This window comes from Phodopus roborovskii, unplaced genomic scaffold, assembly GCF_943737965.1.
Source record: "Phodopus roborovskii unplaced genomic scaffold, PHOROB, whole genome shotgun sequence".
Classification (NCBI taxonomy): Eukaryota; Metazoa; Chordata; class Mammalia; order Rodentia; family Cricetidae; genus Phodopus; species Phodopus roborovskii.
Window position 1 is genome coordinate 14,192,128 of NW_026126480.1, and position 12,782 is coordinate 14,204,909.

The window sequence follows — 12,782 nt, forward strand, 5'->3', positions numbered from 1 at the left end:
GTGCTAAATTTGTCATCATTGTCATAAAAAGGTAAATTTTGAAAAAATTTTGTTGAGAGTTCAGAGGCAAATTTTTAAAGATATTACTTAGACTATAGAAACCTGATGTTAATATATTCTCTTCTCTGCCCCATGATTGCCAGTTTTATCTATTTTAAAAATTTGATTCCATGGTATTTAAGACATTCACACTGTTACATAATTATTATCACTAGCCATTTCCAGAATGGTTTCATCATTCCAAACAGAAACCCTTACTCATAAAAATAATGCCTTGTTCCTCAGTCTGCTCAGTCCCTGATCACCACTCTTATTTTATATCTTTATGAATGTGCTCTCCAGAGATGTCATACAGAGAGTGCAATATGCATCACATCATAAATGCTCTGTTCTTACGTGTATGTATGTATGTGTGTTATATATATGTGTGTGTGTATACATATACATACATAAACACACACACATATACATACCATGTTGTGTCAGTTCAGTCATTCTTAGATGAACTTGGATTGTTTCCTCCTTTTAGTTACTAAGAACAATGGCTACCACAAACATTGGTGTACAAGTATCTGTTGAACTACTCCTTTCAGGTTGGTTTGGTTGGTTCTATACAGCAAAGAATAGTTGGGCTATATAATTTTGTGTTTGACTTTGAGGAACTACCATATTGACAGCACCATTATATTTCCATATAAAATGCTTAAGGGTTTCACTCTGTCTTCATAGCCTTCTAATACTTTTCATATTTTGGGTAAAGCCCTTCTCAAGTGTTTAAGTAGAGGGTTTACTGGTCTTGTAGGTGGACATGTTCTAAGAGGTTTTTGGCCATTTTTTTTTTTTTTTTTTTTTTTTTTTTTTTGAGAGGGTTTCTCTGTGTAACAGTCTTGTCTGTCCTCAGACTCCCTGAAACCCACCTGATGGAATGAAAGGCATGCACCACCACTACCTTTATCTTTATCTTTTGTAAACCATTCTGCTCTTTTTTCTTTCTCTTATGGAACTCATAATGAATCTACTGTATCACAATGCTGGCCATGTAAGTAGGTCCCTTTGGATTTTCTTTTTATCCCTTTTCTCTTCCTAGACTCAATTTTGATTTTTCAGTCCTTAAGCTGGTTGATTGTTTTCCTGCTCAGACTCAACTGTTTAATTCCTCTAGTGAATGTTTTGTTTCGGTAATGTTTTTAGCTCCAGAATTTGTTGCTTTTTTTTTTTTAAATCATTTTTATCTTTGTTGACAGTTTGATGTTGTTAATAATTGATTTCATTTATTTGTCTGTGTTTTCCATCAGCCTTTAATCTAAGACAGCTGTTTTTGTTTTGTTTTGCTTTGTTTGAGACTGGAGTCCCATGAAATCTAGCTGGCTTCATACTTGCTATATAGCTGTGGGTAACCTTGAATCTATCATCTTCCTGCCTACAGCCCCTGAGCATGTGGTTGCAGATGTGTGCCTCTGCATCTGATGTATGCATTGCCAGGGTCACACTCAAGGATTCTTTTTGGGGTGGGATTTAAGACAGGTTTTCTCTGTATTGCCTTGGAACCTGTCCTAGAATTTGCTCTGTAAATCAGGCTGGCCTTGAACTCACAGGAGATCCACCTTCCTCTGCCTCTTGAGTGCTGGAACTAAAGGCATGCACCAGGCTCACACTCAGGAATTCTTAAGCTGGCACTGTCCACAGAGCTACATCTCTGTCCTGAGGTACCATTAATGTCTTGGGCCAGTAGGGCCACTGTCTTGGTTCCTTGAGGGAGTTTCTGCTTGTTTTCTGTAACTGGCATGCCTTGTGAGTTTCGGTACTAGGAATCTGGACTTTGACTTGTAATGAGGCCTTTCTACACATCAGATTCTTAGACTTCACTGCTTTGCTTATTGTGGAAGGTCTTAACCGTGTGGTCACTGAAGTCTCTATTTGTTAGCACAGATTCAGATTATGTTTGGATAAATATTTCCTTGAGTCTAGTGCTGTCCTAGTCATCCCCATAGGCAAAGTATGTTTGGTTACTATAAAGGACAACAACATCAAGACCACAGTCTGTTGTTTGTCTGTAGAGAACTGTGGTTAGGCCAGTTAGTTGGAGGAGCTCCTGGAAATCAGAGAGATATTACACTTGATCTTAGTCAAAAGGCCAAGAAGCGATGGAAACCAGATAGATCGGAGGGCTATTGTATTCTTATTCGACCTGCATGAGAAGAGTTTGGGGCCAGGTTAACAGAGTCTAATTTGAATTCTATAAATGGTCATAGTACTTCACCCAGTTTCCAGGTTTGGTCAAGTTTATAAATCTAGAGCCCTTAAATGAAGGAGAGACCACATTCCCTTGAGTTAAATCTTCCTGTTTCCTGCCTTGTACAGGGTGATAAAGATTGGGAAAAGGAAATAAACCACTCACAGATTACTGGACTTTGGCTTTTAACTGCAGTAATTTCAGGATCATCCCAAATCATGGTCTATAGGTAGACCTAGCTCAGTTTTATCTTACAAAGTCTGAAGGGGGTTTCCAGAACCATCTTGTGATTGTATCTTTAGGATACATCATTGTAGCACAAATTCTGCAGCTTTCAGAATCTCTACATGGTCCTATGACTATAAAGTGAGGACTGTTAGACTAGGGAGAGGCAAATGTTAGCCACTCAGAGGATGGTAAGGCAAAGCCAGTTGCATCCTGGAAGGATGACAGAGATTAGTGTCACCATTAACTTGGAGATTTCTAACCCATCTTCATTCAGCTCTCCTCTTTGGCCTGTGTAAAAACCAAGAGAATAACAATGGATTATTATAAGTTTAACTAGGTGCTGACTCCAATCAGATGGGTTTTGTTGTTGTTTTGTATTTTGTTTTTACTTGAATGAATTATCCCCTGGTATGCAATTACTAATTTGTTTTGTTTTCCTTTAATCCTTAGTAAAGGCAACCAGAAGCATGTTTGCTTTCAGCTGACAAGAGCAGCAACATACTTCCACTGTCTTTTAAAAGATTTTATTCATTATTATTATTATTATTTTAAACAGGATCTCTATATAGTCCAGGCTGTCCTGGAACTTGCTATGTAGATCAGGCTGGCTTCAGATTCTCAGAGAGCCTCCTGCCTCCCTAGTATGGTGATATATTGTTTATGATTTATTAAAGCTTGCCCTAGAGCCGGGTGTTGGTAGTGCATGCCTTTAATCCCAGCACTCAGAGGCAGGCGGATCTCTGTGAGTTCAAGGCCAGCCTGGTCTACATACAGAGCGAGTTCCAGGACAGGCTCCAAAACAATACAGAGAAACCCTGTCTCAAAAAACAAAACAACAAAACTTGCCTGAGGATTCAGAAAGCAAAGTCAGCCTCAAGCTATAAAGATCAGGCAGTGGTGGGTACACACCTTTAATCCCTCGACTCAGGATTAAGAGGTAGACAAATCTCTGTTAGTTCAAGGTCATGGCCTACACATGAGTGAAGAGTAACAGAATTCATACCTTTGATCCCAGCACCTGGGATCACACACCTTAATCCCAGCGTTAGAGAGGTTTGTAAGGAACAAGGTCTCAGTGCTGGCATTCAATCTCCAGCCACGCTGAAGAGAGGCTTCAGTATGAGGTTTGTTGGAGCCAGGATCACCTTTCAGTCGGAGATAGAGAAAGGCCTAGTAACCAGTTGCTTTGATTTCTCTGATCTTCAGCTTGAGCCCCAATATCTGTATCTGGGTCTTCTAATTTTCGTGCAACACCCAAGTGCTGGGATTAAAGGCATCTACCACAATGCCTGGCCCTAAGATTTTATTTTCTTAAATTATGTGTAGGTATGTGTGTTTGTGTCAGGGTGTGACACGTAATTCAGTTGCTCACAGAGGCCAGAAGCCATCAGATTTCCTGAGGCTGAGATTACAATTTGTTGTGAGTCACCTGATGTGAATGCTGAGAACTAAACTTGTGTCCTCTATGAGAGCTCTTAACCACTGAGCCATCTCTCCAGCCCCTCATTTTATTTTGAAGGTATACCAATTCATCAGTGCTATGTTATAATTTTGTTCCCACATGATTTCAATCAGTTTTCCCTTCCACAAAACAGAACTGGTACATTGATGATATTGTAAATTGGAGCATTATTTGTAATTTATGGGAAAGAAGTAGACTATTCTAGACTTATTGGCATGTCTATGGGCAGGAAATATATCTGATAAAAATGCAGAGGCCAAGTCTGGTGGTGGTGGCACACCCCTTTAATCTGCTCAGGAGGCAGAGGCAGGGGGATCTCTGTGAGTTCAAGGCCAGTCTGGTCTATAAGAGTTAGTTCTCCGGACAGCCTCCAAAGTCACAGAGAAACCCTGTCTGGAAAAAACAAAACGACAAACAACAACAAACAATTCAGAGGCCTTCAACATCAGAGAAAATTTCCCAGGATTCTGTGATATAAGGTAAAGGATAAATTGTACCTGACCTTCCACAGTCAAGGAAAGGGCAGAACCCCTGATAGCGACTGAATTTGGGACGTGAAATAGTTGTCTTTTGGGGGGCACTAGTCTAGCCTGTTAACTGAGTATCTGGAAAAGCTGCTTGCTTTAAATATGGCCTGAAGCAAGGATGCTGTGCAAATTTCTCTGCTACTTGGGCCATGTGATCCAGCAGATCCAGAGATGATCCTGAAGTCACAGTGGCAGACAGAGGTGTTAAATGCAGCCCTTGGCAAGATGCTGGAGGTGAACCACGGCAGAGGACCTGGATTTGGGGGTGAAGTCCTGTTGCCCTCTGGGTGTTTATTCTTTGAGAAATGGCTTTTGGCTTGGTGGTGAGCCTAAGTAGGGACAGGATATTTAACTGTGGATCACCAAGTGACCATTTATCATAAATCGCAAATCATGAGTGTGAACAGCATAATTTTGACTCAACACAGTCCCTGCACCTGCTCCACTGACCTCTCCCTCCCAATCTGCACTCATGGCTTCCTAAGGGGTTTCCTGTAATCTGTTTACAGAGGAAGAGAAAACAATATGGCTTGGTTTACAGGAGGAAGGTTCTATGTAGTATTCAGACACAATAGTCCATTTCTAAAACATACCTAGAGGGCATTCATAGATGACAGGAAGCTGTGGAAGTCTTAGGAAACAGAGTTGCTTTATTATTTTATAGAGTTTTACTGTACTGCTTAGGCTAGCCATCAGCTCCTGGGGTCAAGTGATCCTGAGATATCACTATACTTGCTGACCAAGTAGTGTTTACATATGTCACATTACCATTGAGAAAATGACCTGACATGGGTTTGGGTCAGATCAGGGCTAAATCCTGTCTACGTTTAAGATTTGGGCTCTGTAGCAGCACCTTGTCTGTGTGGCCAAGGAGATCTCAGGGTTCTGGCCTGGGAGTTAGGCTCATTTGGAGCCTATAGCATAAACTCTACCTCTGGTCTTAGGATCTCTATTGGTTAATTTTTGGTTAACAAGCTAGGATTATCTGGAAAGAGGGAGAATTGAGACAATGTCTCCATCAGATTGCCCTGTAGGCAATTTCTTGATTAATGATTGATGGGGGAGGGCCCAGCCATTGTGGGTGGTGCAGCAAGCTGAACAAACCGTGGAGAGCAATCCAGTAAGCAGTGTTCCTCTATGGTCTCTGCTCTGCTTATATTCCTGTCCTGACTTTCCCCTATGATGGATGATAACTTATCCTGCTCAGATTGCTTTTGAGCCTGGTATTTATCACAGCAATAGAAACTAAACTAAGAGGTCATACCAGAACCCAGAGAAGATCTGCCCTGACCATCTTTCAGACTGAGGCTCCTGGATATGACTTGGCCTATTTGTGTGGTCTAAATGACACCCAGGGTTGTGTTGCTCTGTGTGCCTGTGTTAGATTTAGGCTCTCAGGTAAGGGCTTCACTTATGTTCCAGACTGACAGGACTCCAGAGTTTAGCCCCAAGCACATTGAAATTCATATCAACTGTTAGGCTTTATCTAGGAGAGATGGGAAGGGCTGCAGCTTTGTGTACTTCAAATGGGTTCAGGGCAGATTGTGGTCTGTTTGGTTTGCTCTGTGTTTCCTAGTAAAGCTGTAGGTATTCTCAAATAGTTTTGGCTATTTCATTGGAAAGGAGACAGAATGGACTTAGAAGGATAAATACAAGCAATTCTATTTTGGAGGTTAGTAACAGAATGTTCTAAGAATTCACAAGTCATAGCTCCAGCAAGTGGCCTCCATTTAGCCATAACCTGCTCAGAACCCACGCAGCCTGTTAGGACAGACTGCCTACTTCTTGTTTTCACAGGTCACAGCCCCAACCTCTCAAGTTGATGATTCCTCTTACCCAGGTAACTCTCTCACCCCTCTCATGGTCTGTGACTTCTCTCCGATGTCTTGGGGTGGCTGCTTTCCACAGAGCATTTTCTCTATGTGTTGTCGGATCTCCTTAGTTCTCATCCCATAAATAAGAGGATTCAAGGCTCCTGGAAGCAGCAGGTATATGGCACTAAGTAGGTTCTGGACATCTTGAGACACAGTCTTGGCTACTCAAAAGACAATGGAAGTGGAAAGGCCAGAAAGATGGTGAGGATGACCAGTAAGTGGGAGCCACAAGTGTGCAAGGCCTTGGCTCGGGCTCCCCCAGAAGAGAGCTGGAAGGCAGCATAGATGATACGGGTATAGGAGGTTCCCAATAAGGCCAGATCAAAGGTCACAGTGACCAACCGCATAGCCAATCCCAACCGGGGTTGTTGAAGGTCAGGTCTCCACAAGCTACGCTCAGCAGTGCTCTGTATTTGCAGGTGAAGTGTCTTATTACTGGTGTCCTGCAGAATCGAGCTTTTGCAGTTAGTACCACTAGGGGCACTGCCACTCCTAGGCTCCGTGTCAGGGCAAAGGTGGCAATCAGGCCCAGTAAGTGAGACGTCATCAGTTCAGTATAGCGAAGTGGGTGGCAAATGGCCACATAGCGATCTATGGCCATGGCCAGCAGGAGATTGTAGTCCAGAAGGAGCGTAAAGTAGATAAAGAACATTTGCGCTAGGCAGCCACGTAGTGAGATGGGGTTAGCATAATGCACAAAACCTTCTAGCATTTTAGGCATCACAGCAGTAGAGGCACAGATGTTGACAGCCAGGAGCAGGGCAATGAGCACGTACATGGGCTGATGCAGACTCCTCTGGGCCACCACTGTATGGATGTCTAAAGCATTAGCAGAAACGATGGACACGTAGAGGAAGGCAAAATGCAGGGCCAGAAGGGGCCGCCCTTCCCGCAATCCAGGGAAGCCCACCAGGAGGAAGCTGGTGTAGGAAAAGTTGAAGATGCTGGTATTCCCATCCTCACTCATTGACTTTGATCCTGGCCTGGCACCAGGCGTGAGAATCAGAGGCTGTTAGAACAAAATGGTTATTTTAGGAGCCTAAGGCTTGCATGATAAAAATCTACCCGTGGGTTATGTGTAAGGATTCAGGCATTATGCTGGCCTGCCCCTGTCAACTGGCAGAAGGCACTCAGGCAGTACCCTGGTCAGCCTAGGGTTCCATGATTGTGTAGCCTGCACGTAGGTGCAAATAATCCCTTTAAAAGACAGACCCCATCCACTTATGCCCTCTTTCTGCTCTCTTTCCTGGAGTTCCCCTGGGGCAGACAGGACTTTTCCCGTGTCCCTCTTTTCTTCTGTCCTCTCTGTCTTTATGTCCCTTTACTTCTGTTCTCTTTCCTTACCCCTTCCCACTCCAGTCTAATAAAACGTCTCACTTAAGCTCTGTCTGTCTGTTCCCCTCACGCATTATCATAACAGTGTGTGTGTGTGTGTGTGTGTGTGTGTGTTTCTTTGGAGCAGTCATGTGCAATGCCAGGCTTTTGGGGAGCTACACAGATGAATAAGACACTCGTCCTCAGGGAGCTCTGTTTAAAATCTAAATGTATTAGGTACATTTAGACAGATGTTTTATTGTTGAGTAAAGTATAAGAAAATTAGATGGGGTATATGAGAAGGGACAGCGACATTCAGAGGTAAAACAATAAAAAACCTTTAGTTAGGAGGACAAGAAAGTATAAGGATCTTTGTTCCGAGGATTCTGGGAAGGACCCAAGTAAGGCTTCAAACTGGAGAGGGAGTCAGCCAGGACCTCACCTGTGTGCGCAAGGTGTACTGGTTAGGCCAGAGGGAAGTTTGCCGAAGAGACTGGTTTTCTAGGGCCCAAAGCACCATGCTGCAGAGTCTGGTCCCTTCCTTAACCTATCTAATCTGGTGGCAGGGCAGCACCTCCTCCTGGCCTTGTTCTAGAAGCTTGATTTCTTTCACCAGGGCGAGTCCAGGGAGAGCAGCAGTTCACCAGAGCCATGTACAGAGCCATAGAGAATTTCCTAGGGCTTTGCTCAGGGTACACCCTGAGGTGTACACCCAGGTGCCACCTATATGATAGTGATTGTACATCGGGAAATGTTACAAATGTTTCTAGAAATTAACTTAAAAAGTCTTCACCTGGGCAGTTGGACCGACGGTTCAGTGGCTAAAAGCACTTACTGCTCTTGCAGAGGACTTAGGTTGTGTTCCTACCATCCACATAATGGCTCACATTTGCCTATAACCCCAGGTCCAGGGGATACAAAACCCTATTCTGACCTCTGCAGGCCCCAGGCACACACAATGCACAGACATGAAAGTGAGCAAAACACTCATACACATAAAATGAAATAAATAAATAAATATAATAAAATAAAAAGTCTTCAGTTGGGTTAAATGTTGTGGTACATGCCTTTAGATCTATAATGCAGGAAGCAGATCTCTGAATTTGAGACTAGCCTGGTGTAGATGGTGAATTCCATAATGAGACCCTGTCTTAAAAAAAAAAAAAAACACTTCACTTTGTCAATAAGGAAACTGAGACACAGAGAGATAAAATCTAGTGCAAGTCACACAGCTAATAAATGACAGACTTGCACCCAGGCAATCACTCCACGAAGCACTCTGCTTTTACAAGCTCAGGATTCATACCTTGTCTTAGTTGCCTTAGACTTGCTGGGTTTTAGAATTGGAAGTCTGGAATCCCCAGGAAATGGCCAGGCGGACTGGTCACTTCACCGCAATAAGTACTATCTACACTGAAGATCAGAGAAGCCTGGCGAGTTGTGGAGCAATCCAGGAACGTTTTCCTCCCTCTTTATCTGTGATTGTGTGGGGCTGAATAGACTCCCTCTGAATACCAGAAGAGGTAAGTCTACTCACAAATCCTCACGGGAAAGAACATTCAGGAGGAAGTGGGGTTGGAATTCCCCCCATCCTGGGATGTCTCTCTGAAAATCCCAGAACACTGTTTTGGACAGCAGATTTTGGAAGACCTATCATTGCTTGGGTTGGGTGAGGACCAGACAACCGCTGTGGGAAAGTGATAAAAATCTATAAAGTCTGTAAAAGACTGTAGAGGGTGGTGGCAGTGAGACATGGACAAGGCCAGAAGTACGCAAAAGGAGGGCAAGAAACCTGGAGCAGCAAGAGACAGACAGGAAGACACTGGGCAATCCTACCGTTCTCCATTCCAGATATACCAGAGGGTGTAAAGGAGTACCTGGCTGGCCGCCCATAATCTCTTGACCTGGACAAGCTTGCCCTGTCCTTATCATATGATCTATAATTTGTTTTCCTGTCTTGTGTCTTGGAATTCCTTGGATAGATTCAATAAGGAAGGTCTTTGACATAAGACTCGGAGGCAGTCAATAAAGGCTATGTAGAATGATGACCCTGCTATGAAGGGACAGAAGACATGCTGGGGAGGGGGAGAGGGCTGCCATTTAACCAGCTAAGAAAGAGCTTAGAAAAGATAAGTTAGAACTTCCTAGAGTCAAATCAATCACACAGCAGCCAATTAGACAGAGAAAGGTCAATAATTTCAAGGTTTTAAAGCCATATGATTGTTTTGGAGTTGCCAGACCCTGAAAAGGGAGGAACTGGGTTGAGGTTCAAGAAGAGACATTAATGAATTTCATTTGGATTCCTTAAGCAACTCAGAATCGAAGAGTTTTTTAGTCAATGACTGAACATACAAGTGGAGAGTTCAGATGAGGGACTGAGGCTAGGGATGGAAATGTGGGGAATGAGATGGCATCCCAAGGCCCAGCTAGAATAACAGTTGTCAGTGAAAGACTTAAGAGGGAGACTTAGAGCCAGGAGCAAAGCAGGCAGAAACTTCAGGAGACTTGGTTGCTGGGGAGGCTTCAAGGTGTCTGAACTTACAGACTAATAGGGTAAGATCAATGACTCTAAACTGTCCTTTAAGGGTTAATGTGCAGAGAAGCCATAGCGTGAACAGACAGGAGAGCTGAAATGAGACTGCAGGCATCACATGATCCCTGAAGAAAGAGGAGTTACAGCCTCCACAGCGCAAAAAGAACTCATTCCCATCCCCACGAAGGATGTGGTTAGTCTGGCCATGCTTTAAGAGAGATGTCTGTTCTCTCTGTCCTCAGGGCATCCTCCACTTCTCCCTCTGCCCACCCCCCATGAAAAGTCAGCTAACTGCCTGTCATTGGAGAAAACAAGCTTTTCCTTAATTGCAAACAGCTTCCTAGATCTCAATCTCCCTTCTTCCTTCCCAAGCTGAGCCCTTGGCATGCCTTTCTCATGGCGTGGTCCCTGGCATGTTTCTGTCCCCTCACTAGATTGGAGGCATTTCTGGTGGGGAGACCCTGGCTCATTCATCTCTGTGAATGCCCAGCACAGAGCCTACTGCAGAACAGGGTGTTTACAAAGTGTATTGGGGCCAGGTCCTTTAATCCCAGCACGCAGGAGGCACAGGCAGATGGATCTCTGTGAGTTCGAGGCCAGCCTGGTCTACAAAGTGAGTTCCAGCACAGCCAGGACTGTTACACAGAGAAACCCTATCTTGAAAACAAGCAAACAAAGTGTGTTGGGGGAATTAAGTATACAAGGGATCATATGAAACTGGAACCCTCCAGGTTCAAACATTTCAAGTGACCTTCTTAGACTCACCTAGCAAGAGAACCAAGATTCAGCCCTTGGTCTTACCTTGGTATCTTTGTGCCCTGCATGAAGCAGCACTGGAAACTTTTGAGCTGTTCTCTCAGCAGCAAGGAGAGAGGATTTATTACATTGCAACCTTGTGCCAGGAGTTTATCATGTAATGTGTCCTTCCCTACGGCAATGTCAAGAGATCAATGCTCCTTTATACTAACCTGTAGGTGAAGACACTGAGGGGGAGAGAATCGAACTAGCATTCTTAATGTACTGCAGGCATTAAATGCTGGGGCTAACCTACATTTTTTCAAAGGTAAAAGATAAAATCCATCCCAAACTCAGATCTACCTGCCTCCAAATTTCCCATAATTCTTTGTCCTCACCCTGGCAGCCTGCAATAGTCTCCAAGCGTGTGATTTGCTTGGCCTTGATTTAACCTTTGAAGAGGTAAGGTTTGTGACCAATGCCCAGTTCTAAGACACTGATCTGTGAGTCTGTGGAGAGATGGTTAATTATACTTGGGGCCAGTGTGGAGGACCCAGAGGAGAGTCCCACAGGGGAGTCATTTCCAGGGACTTGAAGGAGGGAACAAGGAGGAACCCAGAAGATTCTGTTCCTTTCATTTTGTTATTATTTCAGTGGTCACTTTAGGATTTATTGTTGTTGCTCTTTTATAGACTTACTTTAAATACAACACACACACACACACACACAAACTACTTTGTTCTGTGTTACGAAACATCTCCATTTTGTACTTTAAGTGCTCAAGTTCCTTTTGAGAAAAAGAAAGCTTCAGCTGAATGTGTTATAAGGAACAGTTGCTTGGGGCTAGAGAGAGGGCTCAGCAGTTAAGAGTCCTGGCCACTCTTTCAGAGAACTGGGGTTCAGTCTCAGCATCCACATCATGTTGTTTACAACCATCTGCAACTCCAATCCCAGGATTCAACACCTTCTTCTGGCTTCCCACACATGTGCCCCACACATAGATACATGCAGGGACACATACATAAAATGAAAATAAGCAATTCTTTAAAAAAGAGACACGCCAGGCATTGGTGGCACACACCTTTAATCCCAGCACTCGGGAGGCAGAGGCAGGCCAGAGCTCTGTTAGTTTGAGGTCAGCCTGGTCTACAGAGCTAGTTCCAGGACAGGCTCCAAAGCTACACTGAGAAACCCTGTCTCGAAAAACCAAAATAAATAAATAAGTAAATAAAACAAAAAAAAAAAGAGACAATTGCTTCGAAATAAATTACTGTTTTGATATTTATCTGATCAGTTTAATCTTGATGCTTCTGAATAGTACTCCCCACCCCACCAATGGCCCCCCCCTTCTTTTCCCCAAAGAACTAGTTTTATAACTGGGCCACAATGGTGCATGCCTTTAACAGTACTCAAGCAAGATCTCTGTGAGTTCTAGGCCAGCTTGGTCTATAAAGCAAGTTCCAGGACAGCCAAGGCAACACAGAGAAACCCTGTCTTGAAAAACCAAACCAAACCAAACCCCCCTCAAAGAATTAATTTTACATATTGAGTGTTTGCCTGCATGTATGTCTGTGTACCATATGTGTGCAGTGCCCACAGACACCAGAAGAGGGTGTTAGATCATCTGGAACTGGAGTATGGGATGTGTGTGAGCTGTCATATGGATACTGGGAATTTAACTCAGGTCCTCTGCAAGAGCAGCCAGTGCTCACTCTTAACTTCTAAGTCATCTCTCCAGCCCACAGTGACTTTCTTATGTTTTTAAAATGATTGTTTCCAAAACTGTGGCTTCTTTCTTCATCATTGTCAACCAGTGGCTTCAAAGCCTTCTCTGTTTTCATAAATAACAAGGACTCCAGCTTGGGCATTCTCCTGA

At 43.6% G+C, this 12,782-nt stretch overlaps 1 pseudogene; it reads right to left on the minus strand.

Annotated features, from left to right (window-relative positions):
• Window positions 1–6,282: 6,282 nt before the first annotated feature.
• Window positions 6,283–7,291, minus strand: LOC127227653 (olfactory receptor 52E8-like; annotated as a pseudogene).
• Between the last annotated feature and the right edge of the window lie 5,491 nt (window positions 7,292–12,782).